Here is a 22030-nt window from a genome sequence, read left to right on the forward strand (position 1 = left end):
ATGTATGAAGGTTCAAGGGCTTCTCTTTCTTTAATTCTATGAATTATGAGAGTGAAAATGGGTGTATTTTTCTCCTAAATTGTACACACAAATGAGCAACATGCATGGTCTTTATATAGGCTATAGGCATGACCCATGCTTAGAAGGGGCATGACCCATGCTGGCCCCTTTGTAGTACACCACGTGCTCCCTGATGTACCATTTGGCATATTGCTAGGCACAGGGCATGTCTGGTCTAGGCATGGGCTGTGCTGGTCCCTCAACATTAAATGCGCATGCACTGATTTGTACTATTCTTGGCAGGCTTGATTGGCATGGGGCATGTCTGGCTGAGGCATGACCCTGTGTGTCTTCAAAAAGGGGGATAATGTACTGTGTACTTTATTTTGTCATCTTCTGAGGAGGCATGGGGCATGCCTGAGGCACAGCCCCATGCTTAGCTGATGGGTCTTCAAATAGAATGGGGCATGCTTGGATGAGGCTTGGCCCATGCTTAGCTAGAGGCTATGGCATCCCGGACGAGTATCTAGAAGAATGGGGATTATGTCCCCATCATGGATTTCGGAAGATCGTTGATGTTGGGATCCAAAGGATCCTGGTCCTGAAAGAAGGATCCTTGATAAGGAATCCCGAAGGATCCTGACGGAAGCATCCCTGATCCCCTTTGGAACATCTAGGAACTCTACATTGGTTGACCCATTGAACCATGATTGAAGTTAGATGGTCCTTGCTGGAAATCCATGTATCCTTGGATCTGATGACCCTTGGATCCTTGCTGGAGGATGGATGATCCTTGTTGAAAGGCTGAGGATCCTTGAGTTTGAGGACCCATGGATCCTTGTTGAAGGATGGATGATCCTTGTTGAAAGGCTGAGGATCCTTGAGTTTGAGGACCCACGGATCCTTGTTGAAGGATGGATGATCCTTGTTGAAAGACTGAGGATCCTTGAGTCTGAGGACCCATGGATCCTTGTTGAAGGATGGATGATCCTTGTGGAAACTATGTCAGGGATCCTGGACTTGTGAAATCCAGCATCCTAGGCATCAAAGGGGTGAGATCTCTGCCGGCCTCTTAGATTTCTTGATTTCTTCTATATCGCGAAGGATCTTCTGGTTGGTCTTGTTCTGCTACTCCATATATGCTTTGACCTGCGAAAACATAGACTAAACATCATTGTTAGTATTAACTACCGGGGCAGCATCAGCGGTTTTCGAGCTCTGGAAGACTGGTAGTTGCATCTTGTTTCCAGCAGCAGCAGTTCGTTGTGCTCCCGTTATTGGCGGAGGCATTGGTGGCAAGGTCCTTGATGAGAGAGAAAATGATGACGGCATGGTTGATGAAGCAGAGGTTGATTGAGAGGCCACTTATAGTGATATGGGTATGAAAGGTTGAATGTTGATAAGGTATTTTATGGATTATAGCACCAATTGCCCCACGGTGGGCCCCAAATTGTTTTGGATTAAAATCTTCTAAGGATAATGTATCCAAATTCGTTTAGTGAGGATTAGTGCTATGGTGATGAAAACAAGTATGTATCGATTGCAAACACAAACACACGAATTTGTTACGGGGAAAAGCCCTTGATCTGGTTCGGATCGCCGGCACAAAAAACCCGGGTGATGACAAATCGTCTATCACCACTTTTATTAATCAAAAAAGGGTGTTACAAGGATTTGAAGCTATGATCAGCGATTACAATGATGTCTAAGTGTGTGTATAATGCTAATTTCGTAGAGAGCAGACTGTGTTTGTCCTAGCTGATCAAGCTTCAATTTATACAAAAATAATATAACAAATATCCCTATTTTTAGCCTAGAATCAAGCCATTCCTTCCTTGTAATTGTTTCCTTAATTATCCACCCGGTTTGTTGACTTGATTGCGAGATTATAGGTTGGATTTGGTAACTAGCCGTTATACCTGCCAAAAATATCAAGAAAACAAAGGAAAATCGTTAATAAATAATAAGTACTGAGGATCATTGATCCTGACAGGATCTGCAACATATTCTAAGGATAATTGATCCATATATTATATTCCAGGATAACATATCCACAATGTCAAATTTCTATGCACTAACAATGCATGGTCTTTATATAGGTTAAATGTGCACAAGGCATGACCCATGCTTAGAAGGGGCATGACCCATGCCTGTCCCTTTGTAGTACACCACGTGCTCCCTGATGTTTCATTTGGCATATAGCTAGGCACGGGGCATGTCTGGTCTAGGCATGGGCTGTGCTGGTCCCTTAACATTAAATGTGCATGCACTGATTTGTACTATTCTTGGCAGGCTTGATTGGCATGGGGCATGTCTGGCTGAGGCATGACCCTGTGTGTCTTCTAAAAGGGGGACAATGTACTGTGTACTTTATTTTGTCATCTTCTGAGGAGGCGTGGGGCATGTCTGCCTGAGGCACAACCCCATGCTTAGCTGATGTGTGTTCAAATAGAATGGGGCATGCCTGGCTGAGGCTTGGCCCATGCTTAGCTGACAGACTTTCAGTTTTCTTGATTTTTTTTCTTTGTTTTTCTTCATGTTTGGTTTTCTAAGCTCATTTTTCCTACAAAAACAAATAGAGACTTATTAGAACCGATTCTCAATAATATTATCATGAAAATAACATGAATCGGGTATAAATATGATGCAATAAAGATGTATAAATAATTATACATCAATGATGAAAACTGGCAACGTATAGACCCAACGGTTCTTAGAAATGAAATTTAAATAACTTAGTAGATGATCCGAACAAGATTACAAGTAAATGATGATTTTGTTGAACAATTTTCATATTCTAACAAAAACTATTGAGAATCTTTCAAGAAACAATGGGAAGGGAACATACATGAAGGACAATTTCAGAAGGGAATGTTTCCTTTAATCTATAGATTTCTCATCCATCATGTGATACAAAGCTTGTCGTTAAGAAGAGGGCCATGGACTTTGTGGAGCAGAGAATTGGGGTATGCAATAGTGGCTATTGTATACAATCAACCATTTAATTTTTTAAGGATGATATTTGAAGGGTTGGTTATTAATGCAAGAAGAAAGAAGAATAATAAATTTTTGATGTATCCACGGCTTCTCCAGATTATGTTCAATGGGACACTTCCAATTTTCCAACTGCTTGTGCTACTCTTATTTTACAAGACTCTAATGTCTATAGAAGGATCGGCAGGTTGGCATCTACAAGTTAATTTGATCAAGTTGTTGAATTTGATGTATTACCATGGTTGTTAAATCACCATGTGGAGATTATGGAAGTTCCTGCCTCACCTGAACCTGAGGTGGAGGAGGAAATTGATGATAATGAAAGTGAGTCAAGTAGTGAAAGTGAATCAGAAGATGATGCAGGTAGTAATAACAATGATGATGATGCTCCTAGTGATGAAGAAAATATTGTTGAAAATGTGGTTGATGAGCAAGTGTTGAATGGATATGTGGCACATGATGAAGCGGTACAACAAATCATACAACAAGTGAATATTACGACACCACCAAACTCACCTTATAACATATGCATTTATGACCCATATATTCCTTCCCCACCACACTCATCATTACATGAACCATATATACCTTCCCCACCACACTCACCATTACATGAATAATTCCATGAACCTTACATAATTGAGTCACTCATTAATCCAACCACTGAACCAACATCTGATGAACCATACATTCTTGAACATTTTGATCCTTCCCAAATCAACGAACCAAAATCCCCCATTCATTCCCAATTCAACTCACTAACATTGAAAAATCTGATCATTCCTCATTACCATCATCCCCAATCCAAAACCAAACCAATACTCTAATGATCCAAACCCAAAACCCATTTCCACACTAAATCTCTCCAATCATCCAAAGTCCTGAAAAATAACCATTTCAATCCCAACCTTCACCACACCCTAAGCCTGAACCATATAAACTTACACCACCCCAGTCACCATCCTCATCTACTCACTTTTCTCTTTTAACCAGAAACTTTGATCTCTTAATGGAAAATTTTACAGTTGAAAACAAGAAATAAAGAATTGGAAGAAACACTTGCTAAGGCACTACAAGAAACTCAATCCTGAAAATCATAAGGATCTGAGGTTGAGAAGACCCCAAATACACGAAAATAGGGGAGAATATCTTGGTACTATAGAAGTTGATAATGATAATTCACTGAAAAATGATTAGCATGGTATATGTGGAAAGTGATGAAGAAGATGTGATTAAATATGATATGAATGTTGATCCTATTGTGGAAGAAGTTGTGATAGTGAATGAAGTTGTGGAGGATGATGTGGAAGAAGTTGTGGAGACTGAAGTGATAATGGAGGATGATCTTGATCTTAACATTATATATGGTGCTATGATGATATATAAACTTTGATAATAAATGAAATGGAAGGTGTTGATCAAGAATTAGAGGAATTATTCATAGAAATTGGTGAAATGCCACCACAAATCACAAGGGACATTGGACCTTCTTAGCCAGGCACTGATGATGAGGAGAGGAGAAGAAGTAAGGGTAAGGCTGTGGCAGAAGATGATAGCCAATTACACCCTTTGAACAAAAGGATCTCAAGCTCAAATGATCATATCCTTGATAAGGACCAATCTGGTGTGAAAGCAAAATTATTACATGATCAACTGTTGAATGAAATAATTGAAAGAGAGGATGTGAATCATATGTTGAGTGAAAAGGAGATGGATGAGCAGAGAATAATTATGAAGCAAATTGAAATACAAAATCAACTGAGACAAGAAGCTGATGAAGAAATTGATCAAGAGATTCTTGAGTCTCTTTTAAAGCTGAAAAATGATGAAGAAATGGAGAAATCCTTTGCAATTGTTGTTAAAGCATTTCAACAAGAGAAAGAAAAGGATGATGAACAAATTGTTAATACGCCAACTAAAATAGCTAATGAAGACAAAAATAATGAAGGTAATACAGATAAACAACTAGTTCTTGATGTGGATGCCAGGAAAATAACAGAAGAAATAACTAGAAAAACTTCAGAAGAAGTGTTATCAAGCCTAGTGGACAGAACTGCAAGTGAAGAAGGGAATGGCTTGTCAATTGAGTGAAATATGCAAGGAAGAGAAAGAGATATGGTCCAAATATGCCATTCATGAAGAAGTAGAAAGGCAGAAAACTAAAGATAAGGGAGAAAAAGAAAAGGAAACAAATGAAGAGCTTGTAAATCATATACCATTAAGGATGATAAGGACTGAAGATGTGGATGAAAGTTATTTTCAAGAAAAAATTATGCAAACTAAAAACGAGGATCTAAATGAACCATAAATTTCTGCTTCGGAAGATCTAACTGATCAAGAAAATGGTGATGAAGAGCCTAAGAAAGAACATGACGCACCCCCATTCACTTGGGAGAATACCTCCTACTCAGGGGGACAAACCCCCCGGTGAAAGAAAGGGAAATCATTTTTAACATTATCTCTTCTGGGAGAAAGGACAGCCGTTGCGCGTTAGGGCATCAGTTTTCTTGCTCGTTAACGCCCTTCCTTCAGCTGGCTTCGCCTTTCATTCCTAGAATTACTTATTCGTTGAGAAAAAAGCAGCAACATATAAGTTATCATGCTTGCATATCCATCATTATAGATTGTAATCCATAATAAAAAATATAGTTCTATGACAGGAGCTTTGAACACACTTCACCTCAAGTACATATGAGTCATCAACATGTTGAAAATATAAAAGCCAGAGTAGAAGAATTGAGAAGACAAGATCCAAGGATTATGGTTTTGTTGAAGAATGGCATGGAGTATGAAATAATCAAGGATCTGAATGACAAAGATCTTGATCATTTGGTTTATAAGAAGTGTGAAAAAGAAAAAGAAAAAGAAGGAAGAGAAGAAAATAATATGAAAAATGAATATAGAATATTTAAAAATGTGCAAATATAGCCAAGACCATTTGAACAAAATGTCCTATGAGGATATTATGAGGCTCTACAAAGCTTTGAAGCAAGATATGAAAAGGAAGTGAAACAAAAAGATGAACAAATATCCATTGAAGAATTTGAAAGAAAAAATAAAGTATTATTAGAGTAAAGTGTGGATATTTGGTGGAAAATGGCTATCCTTTTGAAAAGGTGGAAAGAATGAGCAAAAATGAAATTGAGGCAAAATTCAACTTATTTTCTAAAAGGGCCAATGATGAATAAAGTGTGACAGCACAACGGAAGAAAGATAGTGCTGAGAAAGATAAATGAGAGCAAGAAAAGGCTGAACCGACTATTGATCAAGAATATTTGTTGGAAAGACTAATGACAAATAAAGGTACACATGTAGACTTCAACAGACTCACCAAAACTCAAAAGAAAGACCTATATGAGTTAGAGTTGAATAAATAGAAGGAGGATTTGAAAAAAAAAACAGAAGGAGATTGATAAAAAGAAAACTACATCTTCATCCACTCATCATCCAACTGATGAGAAAATAAAAAGGAGTGAAGACGAAGACACCTTATTCCGTTATAAAGTGCAAACACATGATTTATGAGATTTGAGAAAGAAAACTAAAGATGTTGGACCTTGGATTCTGAAGAAAGAATAATATTTTGAGAAAAAAAATATGATGGCTAAGGTAATGCCAAAGGTATCTTTATTAACTTGGGTCAATCTCAATTGAGGGAGATATTTGAAAAGGAATCAAGGCTGTATCATGAAGAGCTTGAAAGAGAAAAAAAACAATCCTCCTAATTCGGCCTCCACTAAGATCTCCAACAGTCTGAACAAGAACTTGATAAAGTAACAATGGAGATGATAAAGGTTTTGTCAAAAGAAGGAGATGATTACATCTCCTTGATAATAATGGAAAAGGGCTTGTCAGAAAGTCATATTCTTCTAAATCCTTCACATCAAGGGGATCTACATCAAGAGTACCAATTCCAATTACAAGGTATGTGCATCAAACAGAACATCGTCCAACAACAGATGTCGATTTACCAAAAGAATTATTTTATGATTCAAGAAAAAAGACTTTGAAAGTGATTATGACAAATGGAGTCTTAAAGCAACTATATTCAGGGATGACTTCATGGAATTTAACAAAGAACAGCTGACAGAACTGGCAAATCTACACTTGTATGACTATCAGCAAAGAAACATATTTGCCAGTGAACAACACAATGATCAATCAATATATTTAAAGGATCAATACACATCTAGATTTCATTTGCTGAACAAGAAGAGAAAGATAGAATATTCACAGGCTGAGAAGAAGAGGAGGCAGAAAAGGCTGAGTGAAATTAGATTATCTAATATTTCTTTTGACAAAACAACGAAATTTGGGATTCCATATGCTTCAATGAAAGAGTGTATTGGTAAGAAGAAGATGATGCAAAGACCAAGCTCAGAGGTGTAAAGAAACGGAAGAATTACAAGATCATTTATGAAAAGAAGACTAATAGCATGATCTTAAGAAACTCTGAAGGTTTGGTTTCCTGGAGTAATTGAAAATGACTCTGAGCTTAAATATCTGCATGTGGAAGTCTTAAATGACATAAGACAATGGGACTTACCAGAAGACCATCCTTTCTATGTAGAAATTGCTATGTTCCAGCAAAAAGCTACTGATGTTAGATTGGAGAGAATCACTGAAGAAAAAAGAAGAGCTAGAAGGTGAAGACTATTTCATTGTAATTTTATCTTTTGTTATGATTTTTATGTACTTTTGATTTTGATGTGTAATTCCCTTGAGACAAAATATTGAATATGTAACCAATTTCCTTTAAGTAATGTAATTTACCGTTTTCAAGGATTTGATGTGTATATTGAACCAAATGTATGTAATTCGGATTTATTTTGGTGCATTTGAGTTTGTTCCAATCTAGGGGGAGATTGTTGGTCCTAAAGGATTGATCAAGGAAGATTGGTATCTTCTTAACCTACTCAAATATATGCAAAGTATGGAACTAGAGCAAACCATGCACTTTAAGAAAGTTATCTTATTCGAGTAAGGTTATATTCAAGAATTCTTCTTAGTGTCAAGCTTTGAGAAAGCTACACTTCGTAAAGCAAAGTTGTTGTTTAGTCAAGCACAGTTTGTGTTAGAGAAAACACTTGACATATCCAAGCTTAAGCCAAGTTTACATGTAGTTTGGTGGGTCAAACAAAGATACAATAAAGAGATCTCAAACACACTTATGAGAAGTTGAAGGATTTATTATAAGGACTTCTACGAGCATAGTTCTATCTCGAGCAAGCTATAGTACCCAAAGTATACCGTGTTTGCTAGAATAAGTCTAAGGACAATGATTGAAGAGATCAAGAAGAACTAGTTTGCTCATGGGATATTTCCGAGAAAAGTTGGGTTATATCTAGAATATTGATGCCCGCTTAAAGAATATTTTCTTAGGAAAATATTCTAAGTAATAGTCTACTAGAAGGAACGCTCCAAGAACACTCGAGGATTACAAGGTCTGCTCGATAGAGATAAAGTTTACTCGAAGATCTATTTTGACACTTGTGTTTATTTTGAGAATGTTTACCAACGATTAGGGTTTATAGAAGGAATGTCAGGTGCCTATATAAGAGAAACTAGGTTACATTTATGAGGACGACTGATTGCACACCTTTTGAGACATACTGATTATTCTATGTACGGAAGGTAGTCGTACCTAACATTCCACCTGAAACCCTAAATCATTTCCAATTGTATCTTTCTGAATATCCAAATGGAAATATTTTGAGTGAATTGTTTTTTTGCTTTTGTGTTTTTTCTATATTTAGCAACATCCAGGTTTTAGTCGTTTCCGTCGGTTATAATTTTGGGGTCTTTACATATTCCGTATCCCGTAGTGTTCTTGTCTTGAAACATCCTACTTTCGGTTATAAAAATAATAACAGAGAATTTCGTTTATGCAATAATGTGTCGTGTATCGGTTAGATAATAAATTTTAAGAGGGCGGGCTTGGGCTTTAGAAGATGGAATAAGAAATGAAGTGGGCCTTAGGTCCATGGGCTTAAGGGAGTATAAATACCCCTTAAACCCTAATCCTTTCCATTTTTATCCATCTATACACCATTGCCTAGACCATCAAAAACACCATCCTATAACCCGAGCCAAGATCCAAAGGTGAAAATCCGAACCCGTTGGTGCTAGAACGTTGTGACGAACCAAAACAACATCAAGACTAGACCGTGTTCGTAAAATGACTTGTTTAAGGTACGTTATAACGAGAACTTTTTGTTGAGGTTTCGATTTCGTTTAGCAATCTTAGATCTGTATGAGTATGTTAAAAACTAATCAAACGTAACAAATATTACCGAAATCCATTAACATTTGATGGGTTAATCGATTGATTTATGAACTGCGTTTGGAAATGAACAAATCTCACTGTTTAAAACCAGATGTTTGAATGAATGGATGATTAGGGTTTGTAGGTGCCGTGATTCCGAGTTGATTGATACCAGATTCGTGTTATTTTGTTGAGATTTGAGGTTCAATTGCAGAATCAGTTTGTGTTGACTGTTCTTGTTCATATCGATTTTGACTTTGACCACTGAGTCAAAGTTTTGATAAGACTGAGCCCATTCGTTATGTTAAAATAATGAATAAGGTGATTCGTTACTCACCTAATTCGTTATGATTACGATAACGAACTAGGTCATTCGTTACTCACCCAATTCGTAATGATTACGATAATGAACAAGGTCATTCGTTAATCACCAATTCATTATGATTACGATAACGAACTAGGTCATTCGTTACTTACCAATTCATTATGATAAGATACCGAAGCAGATAACGAATCAAGTTGTGATAAGGTAACAAATCTGGTTATGATAAGATAATGAATCAGATAACAAATCAGGCTTAATTCGTTATAGCGAATGAGTTAGCGAATTGATTAATAATTTTCCAAGCTGACCCGGTAGCTCGACCCCAGCCAGGGGCTCTGCACCTTGGACCCTGCTAGGGGTTGCGGCCCCTAGAACCCCGCTGCCAGGGGCGCTGCCCCCGGACCCCCGTTCGTTGAGGGTTATAATTAAACTAGAAATACGTTATGGATAGTGATAGAAATTAATACGCGTAATTGTTATACAGTTAGTCGTGCACAACTAAAGAATGGGATAACCATTAACGGTGAACGTAACCGAGCTCAGGTGAGTTTCTAGCCCCATTTCTTGTTATGTTTTCGGGGCTGTGCGCATACTCAATGTGATTAGTTAATACACTTACCTTAAGTGGTAAGTGTATGCCTTGTATGATTATTTATGAATGAATGCTTGACGGTGCGTGAACGATCGTCGCCTATTGCATGTACCGTCAGGTGGTAGTTTAAAGATATGATTTTTATATACGATGTATGAATGATGTATGTATGTATGAAAGTTATGATTATGAATATATAGACAGGTATGGTATGGTTGTATAGAAGAAAAGGGAACCGGGACCTAATAATTCTCGAGGCAGAAAGGGAACCGAACCCTAATAATTCTCGGGGCAGAAAGGGAACCGAGCCCTAATAATTCTCTAGACAGAAAGGGAACCGCGCCCTAAGAATACTCTAGGCAGAAAAGGGAACCGGGCCCTAATAATACTCGAGGCAGTAGGGCGTAATGTTATTTAAAACGTTGAAGTATGTAGAGTAAGATTAAATTTAAAAGTATGAAAGAAAAGAAAAGAAAAGAAAGAAAGAAAGAAAGAAAGAAAGAAAGAAAGAAAGTAAATGATAATGTATGTATGATAGAAAGGTAAGAAGGATGTATAATATGTATCTTCGGATGCGTATGTATATGCCTGTGAATGTATTTAATGTTACCCAATTAACTAGATCTCACTTAGCGTAGCTGACTTTTAGTATGCACGCAGGTGAAAAGATTGAAGCAGTTGGATTGAGAGAAGGACACATGGCAGGATTGAAGGGATTGGCATCCAAAGAAGCTTTGTCATGATATTTTAAATAAACTATTTATGTTATGTTTTTAAGACGAGTATCGAATGATTGTAATGAATGTTTGAAGTTTTATCTATTTCGTGAAAGTTTTAATTAACTCTGATACTTAGAACTATGTTTATGAGTAAATCCAACGTCCAAAGTAGGGCACTGGGAATGGGTCCTTACATGTCAATTTAGTGTTTGTGTACGAGTTACAATAAAGATCCTGACACAAAGCAAGGTGAATCAAAGGTCGTGATTGTTCAAGAAGGGATAGATTGGTCATGGAGATTGTTGGGAGAAGCTTCAAGTGAAACATAAAAAGCAAACATGAATGTAATTGTGAAAACTGAAGAGGGTGGGTGTGATGAGATGAAGAAGGTTATTGAGGAATATGAGGATTCTGAGTCTGATTCAAAAGTGTCTTGTGATGATTAGAAGGAAATATTCGCATTCATGGAAAAGATTGAAGTGGTTAGTTTAGCTCTTCTTCAATTTCTTCCTCTAATTTTGTGATTTTAGGTTTATCAGATACCGATAGTTATGATGATTCTCATACCTAAGTATGTTCTCATCATGATGAATCAAACTCTAAACTCGAAGAGAGTCGTCAATGGACTAGTTTTGATAATAATGTAAAGGTTCATTCGCTATGGACTGTATAGCGAATGAACATAGTTTTGTTTCTCCGCTCACTAGGGAATATTAGCGAATGGGAGGATATATAAGACCTTTCTCTAGGGGGATGTCTAGCGATTGGCATAGCGAATGTGGCTCATTCACTATGCATATATAGCAAATGAGTCATCTCCTATATACACCTCTGTAACTTTAATTTAATGATATTTATCGACCGGTTTATTTTTCTTAGTTCTCTCTTGTTACGCTACCCAAATTCTCTCTCAATACACACATTAACGCACACTATAATCCAAATCATTAGCAATTGATCATATCAATAGACTAGATCCTATACTTTATGAATCATGAATATCATCATGTATTGTCAAATATCTTGCTGGTGTTAGAGATAACTATTGGGTAATTCTTGAAAGCAATAAGGATTATAAACAGAAACTTGCTGCTTTGCTTTATCTGATAGTAATCATGATTTAAAAGCGGAGATCTCTAACAAGCCATAGGTAGCGAGACTTCAGTTTGAGGAAATTATGAAATAAAACCAAGATTCATGATCCCGAGAGTGAGATATTAGAGTTAAAGGAGAAATTAAGTAAATTTAAAATTCTTCATTTTTACTAGCCAGATCATTGAAGTAAACGGTAATCATTAAAGAGGTGCTAAAACTGGTTTAGGATTTGTTGACATTTCTTCTCCATTTAATCTTGAATATACTAAATTTCCAAGCATGGAGAATCTGAAAGAAGTGGATATTAAATATCCACTGACAGTAGATCCTCCTATTGTTGTTAATGAGGTAAAATAATCTTTGTAGGTGAAAAATGAACTAAAGAAAAGTGTTGAGAAATCTGGCAATATCTGAACTCCAACATCTCATATTAGGAGTAATACGGTTTTCTCTCAAACTAATGAAGGAGTGATAATTGAAGATGTGTATGAACCAATTGTGATTCACAAAGATAAGAATATTCCACTTGAAAAATCATATTCTTTGTGAACCAGAAGAGATTGAAAAATCTAAACTTGGTAAGACTATTGCTTCAAAGCCATATGAGAAGAATGTTGTCGGAGATGAAGAATTGAGGAAGTTTGTGAATCCTATCAACTCACTGCTGATGAAGTATTTCCTTTAAGTTTAGTTAAACCTGTATCTACTGAAAGAGTGTTTGATTGTGGGAAACATTTTGTGACTTAGACTGAGATGTCTTTTGGGGAAACAAAGAAGTTTATTACTAAACCTCAAAATAAATTTCAACCAAGCTTACTAAAGCCTATTAAGTTTGTAAAATCATCAGGGTCAGATACACTTAAAAACTTTCCTGAATGTTCTAACTTGAAATATTATAAACAAAAACATGAAAATAAGTTAGTTGGATATCATGTGAAGGTTGTGACTTTTCAACCAGAACATTCATATAATAGATATCATTTACCATAAACGTTTGTGGATAGGAGAACTTATTTCTCTTGTGGGGAATGAGGTCATATTGCAAAATTCTGTGAATTTATGGTTAACTTGATTGAGAAGCCCTTAATCAATGACCTTGTTCATGTGATTAAAAGCAATTTGAAAAGGCAACCCACACAAAACAAGGGTAATGAGAATTATATTAAGATTAATTAGGTAATCCTAGGAAGGTGGTTAAGGTTAACATTGAGAAAAAGCAGGTTGATGTCAAACATGTGGAGCTGGTTTAACCTATTTGTAATGTTGTCTGACATGATGTAACTCTTGTTTAGGTCAAATTGACTAAGAAGTTGAAGGCAACTTTGACCAATAGACAATTCCGTAAGTTATATCAGCATGCTATGAAGAAGGTGAAGGATGTCAAGGTTCATATTGGGGAGTTACCAACACGAAAACCTAAAGTTGTTTTATGCCAAAAGAACATGAGGTAGAACCCAAGACTGAGGCTTCGGTTACCTCTTCATACTAGTCATTTACTTGTGTGTGCAGGGTTCATCCAAGACTATTTCAGGTGACAAGTGGATTGTAGATAGTGGATGTTCTCGTCATATCACTGGCAATATTAATCTCCTTACCAACATTAAAGACATTCAAGGGGGTTATGTTGCGTTTGTGGGTAATTAAGGTGGACTTTTAACCAAAGAGGGTGAAGTGTCCAATGGTAGAATCACATTTGAGAAAGTGAACTATTGTGAAAAGGTTGATCATAATTTGTTTAGTGTTTCACAGGTTTTTGATGAGAATTATACATCTTTGTTAACTGGAAAAAAATTTGTGATTAGGAAGCGTGGGTTTGTGATTCCCAAGGAGATGGTAGACATGCGATCACCCCGATCGAATGATATTTATGTTCCTGATATGGCATCCACTGCAACATCTTCGTCAACAATAACATTTTTTGTATCGAAAGCGAACAAGAAATACACGATCCTATGAAACAAAAGGATGGGTCACATCCACATTAGAAAGATGGATCACATGATGGAAATGATTTAGTGAATGGTGTTTCATTGAAGACTTTTGCATATGACCGATCATTGTGTATCGTGCAAGAAGTCAAAAAGAAAAAGACGCCTCATCTATTGATGCATATCAATTATTTCAATACTCCACTGGAACGACTACATATGGATTTATTTGGTCCAGTTAATCAAGAGAGTATTGTTGGGGATTTGTATTGTTTAGTGGTCACTGATGACTGACTACTCAAGATTTTCATGGGTGTTGTTTATGAGCACGAAGGATCAAACAACTACTCGTGTGCCAAATATGATCACCAAGATCAAATCACTTTACAAATTGAGAGTGAGGCATATTCGAAGTGATAATGAAGCTGAATTCAAAAACAGTATAATGGAGTTTTTCTCTATTAAATGTGGTATACACCATAAATATAGTGCTCCATATGTGCCACAGTAGAACGGGGTTGCTGAAAGAAAGAATCAGACCATTATTGAAATGTCTAAAACCATGCTAGCAGGTTCTAAGCTTCATGTTCCATTCTGGTATGAGGATGTGAACACTTGTTCAATTTTCTTGGATATTCTTCACCTAAGAAACGGGTTTTCAATCTCTCCTCTTAGTGTGTTGTAGAATGGTACCATGTAGATTGTCAACGATACACCACACTTCCTACTTGTAATGGACCAGATTGGGTGTTTCATTTTGATGGATTGTTTGATTATTTGTCTACCATAGTTGATGTACAAATTGAAGACTTGGTTAGTGCTTTTTTTTTGAACTAGAGTTATTATATATTCCAAGTTCTTCTAATCGCTATTCTACACCTGTACATGATTAACCAGAAATCTCAGATGATTTATCTGTTTCATCTGATTATGCCGACTTTGAAGAGTATACCTTAGAACCATTCGTAGAAACTCTTGAAGATAATGAGATAAATTCAGGTTAATGTTAAAGTTCCTAAGCATCCAAATCTTCGGATACATTCTTTGCATCCCCAGGACAACATTATTGGTAATTTGAATGAGGGAGTGCGTACACGTCATAAAGTTGCTAATGTTGTTGATGATATATTGTTGTGTGTGTATGCTGGCATCAATGCTTTGGGAATTTAAAACATCACCCAATACAACTGCTTTCTATCTTAAATTGAACCTACAAGTGTGTCTATGGTACATCAAGAACCATCTTGGGTAGAAGCAATGCCAGATGAACTACATCAATTTGTTCGTCTTGGTGTTTGGGATCTTATTGACAAATCTCGTTGGGTAAAAAAGGCTATCACGACAGAGTGGGAATTTAAGTTCAAGAAGGATGATCGTGGGGTAATCGTGCGTAACAAAGAAAGACTGGTGGTTCAAGGATTTAACCAAATGAAGGCGTTGATTACAACGAAGTAAATGCTTTTATCAAATTTTCTTGGCCTATGCAATGTGAAGACTTGAGGCTATACAAATTTTCTTGGCCTATGCAGCTTTTAAAAATGTTAAGGTGTACCAAATGGATGTGAAGAGTGCATTTTTGAGTGTGGAAATTCACTAAAAGGTGTATGTGAAGCAACCTCCTTGTTTTGAAGATCATGAATATCCCGAGCATATTTATCGATTAAACAAGGCTCTATATGGTCTTCACCAAGCCCCGAGAGTTTGATATAGCATTTCATTGACCATCTTATGGATAGCGGATTCTCATGAGGGACTGTGGATTGTACCCTTTTCTACAAGACTATGAAAGACGACCTTTTTCTTGCCTATATACACATTGACGATATCAGCTTCTGTTCCACGAACAACAACTTTTGTAAAGAATTTTAGAATACGATACAAACGAAGTTCGAGATGAGCTTTATGGGAAAAATGAGTTTCTTTTTGGGGTTGTAGGTTCACTAGACTGATTCGGGAATTTTTATTCATCAAACGAAGTATGTGAACGATTTCTAGAGGCGATTCAATATTTTACTGCTGGCAAAGTACCCTCAATTCCTCTCCCCGTAGGTCACAATATATCACCATATCAATTGAAGGATACCGTTGATCCGACCTTCTATCGTTCGATGATTGGTTCGTCGATGTATCTGACTGTTTCTCGAGCTGATATTACATTTGCTATTTCTTTGTGTTCCAGATAATAGTCGAATCCTCGAGTGACTCATCTTGAGGCTGTTTGTGACACCCGGTAAATTCCCAACCCCTTAAACTAAGTAATCAACCTAATAATTAGGTGATTGTGAATATTAAGCGCGCCATGTTAGTCAGCGCGTGCATTTGTTATGTGCGCCCTGCGCGAGCGCGCCATGTTAGTCAGCGCGTGCATTTGTTATGTGCGCCCTGCGCGAGCGCGCCATGTTAGTCAGCGCGTGCATTTGTTATGTGCGCCCTGCGCGAGCGCGCCATGTTAGTCAGCGCGTGCAGTTGTTACATGCAACCTGCGCGAGCGCACCATGTTAAGAACCAGCGTGAGCATGTGTTATATGCGCCATGCGTGAATATTTTGGCTTTATGTTTTCATGTAACTTAACGTTATGTTGTCTATGGGTTGACCATCCCGCATGATGCTAAGGCGGGTGCATCCTAAATCGTTTATGCGCGTGCGGAAGGGAACTAACCTCCCCGCATGGCGGGAACATTGAGAGCTAGTTTGTCTGAAGCTCCAAGATGGAATTGACTTCAACATGACTGATCACTATGTTGAAATACCAAGACCCCCTGGAGAATCTACAAATGAAACTCAATGTCCCTAACTGCGAGAAGGTTACGCACCTACCCGCAGCAAAGAAATGTCCTTCACGCAGAAAGCTATGCGCACAAAGTGATGCGCACAGAACACTTAGTCTATTCTCCAGACATAAGGAGATTACTCCCGCCCAAAAGGAAACAGTAGCGTGTTTCAGAGATTTTCCACTTTTTACTGTACACTGACAAAAGTACCTGAAAAAGCACACTGTAACATGAAAAGTCAACTGTCAGCCACCCTATTCTCACCAACCCCAGACCTGCATGTCCTGTCCAAATCAAATCAAGATCTTTTATCCACTCCTCCACTTTTAAGTAAACAATAAACAATAATAATTTCCACACTTTATCATCATTACACCTAGATATGAAAAGATTTCAATCCCCTAAAGCAAGGGATTGTGTTCCCTTGAGTTTGCCTATAAATTTGTAACCTAAATTATCACCCAAAACACACTTCAAAGAACTACAAACTTGCACTAATCCTCTCCCAAGCATCCGTTGTTTCCAGCTCCGATCCTGTTACTAGACCTTCGATTCCGAGGCCAACACCAAGAAAACCCGAATCTCGATTAATCCCTTAACAAGAACCTCAGGTGAGTCTCACAGCCCCTATTTTCACTATTTTCACTATTTTAAACTGTTTTCGGGGCGAGGGACACGTACCTAAATAATGTTTTATCATGGCATACTTACAAGCTATGCAAGCGATTATGTGTTTAAATTATATTTCATGATGAGCAACGCGAACGGTTATCTAAGGTTTTCGATGTATGTGCGCTAGAACTCGAGTAAGTGATCACTTTACCATTGGAACTCTAAGGGTAGGGACTGCTGGTTTGATCCACCCACTCGTAGGGGTCGCACCTCTTTGCATGGACGAGTGCCTAGTATGGTCATGGGGCAGTACTATGGGTTTGAGCCCGCTCGTAGGGGTCGCGCCTCTTTGCATGGACGAGCGCCTTGTTTTCCGGCACAACGTCCGCGCGTAACCCGCGGGACGGAATTATTGATTTGCTCGTAGTGGCAGCGCCACTTTGCATGGACGAGCACATTTTCCTGAAACGTTCGCGCGTAACCCGCGGGACGGTATTACTTATTTTAGCTCGTAGTGGCAGCGCCACTTTGCATAGACGAGCACAGTTCCCAGAAATGTTCGCGCGTAACCCGCGGAACGATTTTATCAGAATATGTTGATATAACTATGTTTTACCAAGCTTGTGCTTTAATGATGCTACCAGAATTATGTTTCAGAATGATTATGATGCAATACGATTTATCAAGTTGCAAAAACTTGTGAACTCACTCAGTTTATACTGATTCAAATGTTTTTACGTGTCTTTCAGGAGATAATTAGGTAGCGCATGGAGTCACACTTAGAGCACCTCACGCTGAACATCTAAACTAGCTTTTTGGAAGATTTTAGTTCTATCCCTTCGATGCGCGTGGTTGTTCCCGCCGCACAAGGGGATATGGCTTGGAAATCTTCAACAGTTTTATACTTGGATGTTTTTATGTAATTTTTAAACAATGTAATGTATTGTATTAAACAATTCATGCGCAATGAAAATCTTTGAATGTTTGCAATGGCCCGTGCTTAATTATCAATCCCCACTCGCGCGCGCCCGGCTGTTTCCGCCGTTCAGGGCCGGGTGTGACAGATTGGTATCAGAGCACTGGTTATAGCGAACTAGGAAAAGAAGTTTTAACCTAGACTATAACCGTTGGGGAATCGCATGAAATATTTTTCAAAGAAAATATTTTCAAAAGAAACTATACACACACTTAGGAACACGGGTCACACTGTCTAGTAAATAATGATAACATTATGTGCTCAGAGTACATGCGCTAAGTTTAATATATTTCCACTCTTTTAAAGCGAGAATGCCTCCAACTAAAGCCAAAGGAATTACCATGACACCCGAGGAACTCGCGGAAATAATCGCGCAGGCGATTGCGACACATGAGGCCAGCAAGGCCGAATCAAGTCAGGGTCGTCAGAATGAGACCCCAGAACCCGAATCAGGAGCCTTGGACAAAGGATGCTCCTATAAGACATTCATGGCCTGTAAGCCTTGGCCATTCAAGGGAACCGAAGGGGCCATTGGGCTCTACAACTGGATTGACAAGATGGAGACAGTTCTCTCCATTAGCGGATGTAGTGAGAACTAGAAGGTCCTTTACGCGACCTGCATGTTCCAGGAAGCAGCTTCGTCTTGGTGGAAGCTTCAAACGAAAACATTGGGGCGAGAAGTTGCTCTCCACAAGACCTGGGAGGAACTGAAGGAGATGTTGATGAGAAAGTTCTGCTCTCGCGCAGAAATCCAGAGCCTACAACAGGAATTCTGGAACCACACCATGGTAGGAACGGATATCGACGCCTACAACAACCGGTTCAACGAACTTTGCCAGTTGGTGCCAGATATGGCAAACACGGAGGAAAAGAAGATCGAGAGGTATATTTTTGGGTTACCTCCTGTTGTTAGGGTTCCGCTCAACGCCGCAGCGCCTCCAACCTTTGATGAGGCGGTAGCGCGGGCCATCACCCTTACAAGGGATACGGTCCGTGCGGGTTTGTTAACTACGCGCGGAACCGAGCAGCGAACCTCTGATCCCAAGAGGAAATGGAACTCTCACCACCGAGGGTCCGACTCCAAGCAGCCACCGTTCAAGAAGCAGGAAAGCGCAAGGGTTTACGCGATTCAGGCCGCGGAGCCACCACGAAAAGGATACAGCGGGCCTCGCCCATGGTGCAACAAATGCAAGTACCACCACGAGGGTGAATGCGCAAGAATCGAATGTGCCAAATGTGGCAGACCAGGGCACAAGACGATGAATTGCCGTGTCAGAGACGCTGGAGCAAGCGACAACTGCTACGCATGCGGGAAGCCAGGGCATTTTAGTCGGGATTGCCCGCAAAAGGGGAACCAAGCTCGCGGGAGAGCTTTTGTGATCGGCGCAGGCGAAGCTAAAGAAGAGCCGAATGTGGTAACCGGTACGTTTTTGCTTAACGGACATTTTGCATCTGTCTTATTTGATACTGGCGCTGACCTAAGTTTTATATCTGCTGAGTTTAAAAACTCCCTAGGCTTAGCAACCAGTAGGCTAGACACGCCTTATACTATAGAACTAGCCAATGGTAGGCAGTTATGCGCGAACGAAAGAACTGAAGAATGTGTAATAGTCATGGGAGGTCACGGGTTCAATATTAATTTGTTGCCAATAGACTTGGGAAGTTTTGACATTGTGGTAGGTATGGAGTGGTTAGTCGAGAACCGCGCGGAAGTTATTTGCCATGAGAAGCAGGTTCGGATTCCACTGTTGAACGGAGAAACCTTGGTAATTCAAGGGGAAAGAAGGGGAGTTGCGACAAAACTGATTTCGTGCCTAAAGGCGCGAAAGTGCCTAAGGAAAGGGTGCTACGCCTTCCTGGCGCATGTCGTAGAAAAGAAAGGAGATGAGCGAAGAATTGAAGACTTACCAGTAGTGCGCGAATTTCCAGAAGTTTTTCCTGAAGATTTGCCCGGATTACCGCAGCCGCGACAAGTAGAGTTTCGTATTGATTTAGTCCCAGGAGCTGCGCCAGTAGCTCGAGCGCCTTATCGACTAGCTCCATCTGAGATGCAAGGGCTATCCAATCAGTTACAGGAACTATTGGATAAGGGTTTCATACGCCCAAGCTTTTCACCTTGGGGAGCTCCAGTACTGTTTGTTAAGAAGAAGGATGGTTCGTTCATAATGTGTATTGACTACAGGGAGCTGAACAAGCTGACAGTCAAGAATCGGTACCCCTTACCGAGGATTGACGACCTATTTGACCAGTTGCAAGGATCCAGTTATTATTCGAAGATAGATCTACGGTCAGGATACCACCAACTTAGGGTCCATGATGAAGATGTGCCGAAAACAGCCTTCCGAACTAGATACGGCCATTATGAGTTCTTAGTGATGCCTTTCGGGCTAACTAATACGCCGGCTGTGTTCATGGATCTGATGAACCGCGTGTGCAAACCATACTTGGACAAGTTTGTGATTGTGTTTATAGATGATATTCTGATTTACTCTCGGACCAAGGCCGAACATGAGCAACACCTGAGATTGATTTTGGAATTGTTGAGGAAAGAAAAGTTGTATGCGAAGTTTTCCAAATGTGAGTTTTGGCTTAGAGAAGTTCATTTTCTCGGTCACGTTGTAAACGAGAAAGGAATACACGTTGATCCTTCTAAAGTCAAGGCCATCGAAAACTGGGAAGCGCCAAAAACCCCAACTGAGGTGAGGCAATTCCTAGGGCTAGCTGGCTACTATCGACGCTTCATTGAGAACTTCTCCAAAATAGCTCTACCTCTGACCGCGCTAACTCAGAAAGATAAGAAGTTTGTTTGGGGCGAAAATCAGGAAACAGCATTTCAAATGTTGAAACAGAAGTTATGTAGTGCGCCAATTTTGTCTCTGCCCGAGGGAACGGATGACATCGTCGTTTACTGCGACGCTTCACATCAAGGACTCGGATGTGTCCTTATGCAGCGAGACAAAGTCATAGCGTATGCCTCGCGCCAACTCAAGACCAATGAAAAGAACTATACAACGCATGATTTAGAACTTGGAGCGGTTGTCTTCGCGCTAAAGATTTGGCGCCATTACCTCTATGGTACAAAGTGTGTAATCTTTACGGATCACAAGAGCCTTCAACATATATTTGATCAAAAGGATTTAAACATGAGGCAACGAAGATGGGTTGAATTGTTGAACGATTATGATTGTGAAATCAAGTACCACCCTGGAAAGGCGAATGTGGTAGCAGACGCGCTAAGTAGGAAGGAGCGAATAAAAACGCTACGAGTCAAGGCTCTAAGGTTGACCATTCACGCAGATCTCTCTACCCGCATCCGAGACGCTCAGCAAGAAGCCTTGAAACCAGAGTTTGTTAAAAACGAATGCCTTGGGGGTATGGTTAAGAATTTGGAACTGAAAGAGAACGGCAATCTATATTTCGCTAACCGCATATGGGTCCCTCTCAAGGGAGGATTGCGTGAGCAAGTATTAAACGAAGCTCACAAGACGCGGTATTCCGTACATCCTGGCGCAGACAAGATGTACCAAGATGTTAAAACGCTGTATTGGTGGCCCAATCTTAAAGGCGCCATCGCGACGTATGTCAGTAAGTGCCTGACGTGTTCGAAGGTAAAGGCTGAATACCAGAAACCATCAGGGTTGCTTCAACAGCCAGAAATTCCCATGTGGAAGTGGGAACAAATCTCTATGGACTTCATCACCAAACTGCCAAGGACACCTGGGGGTTATGACACAATATGGGTTATTGTGGAT

The sequence above is a fragment of the Bidens hawaiensis genome, unplaced genomic scaffold (genome assembly GCF_021521415.1).
Source record: "Bidens hawaiensis isolate Kalapana, Puna unplaced genomic scaffold, B.hawaiensis_p1.1 tig00031207_1, whole genome shotgun sequence".
NCBI classification, from domain to species: Eukaryota; Viridiplantae; Streptophyta; class Magnoliopsida; order Asterales; family Asteraceae; genus Bidens; species Bidens hawaiensis.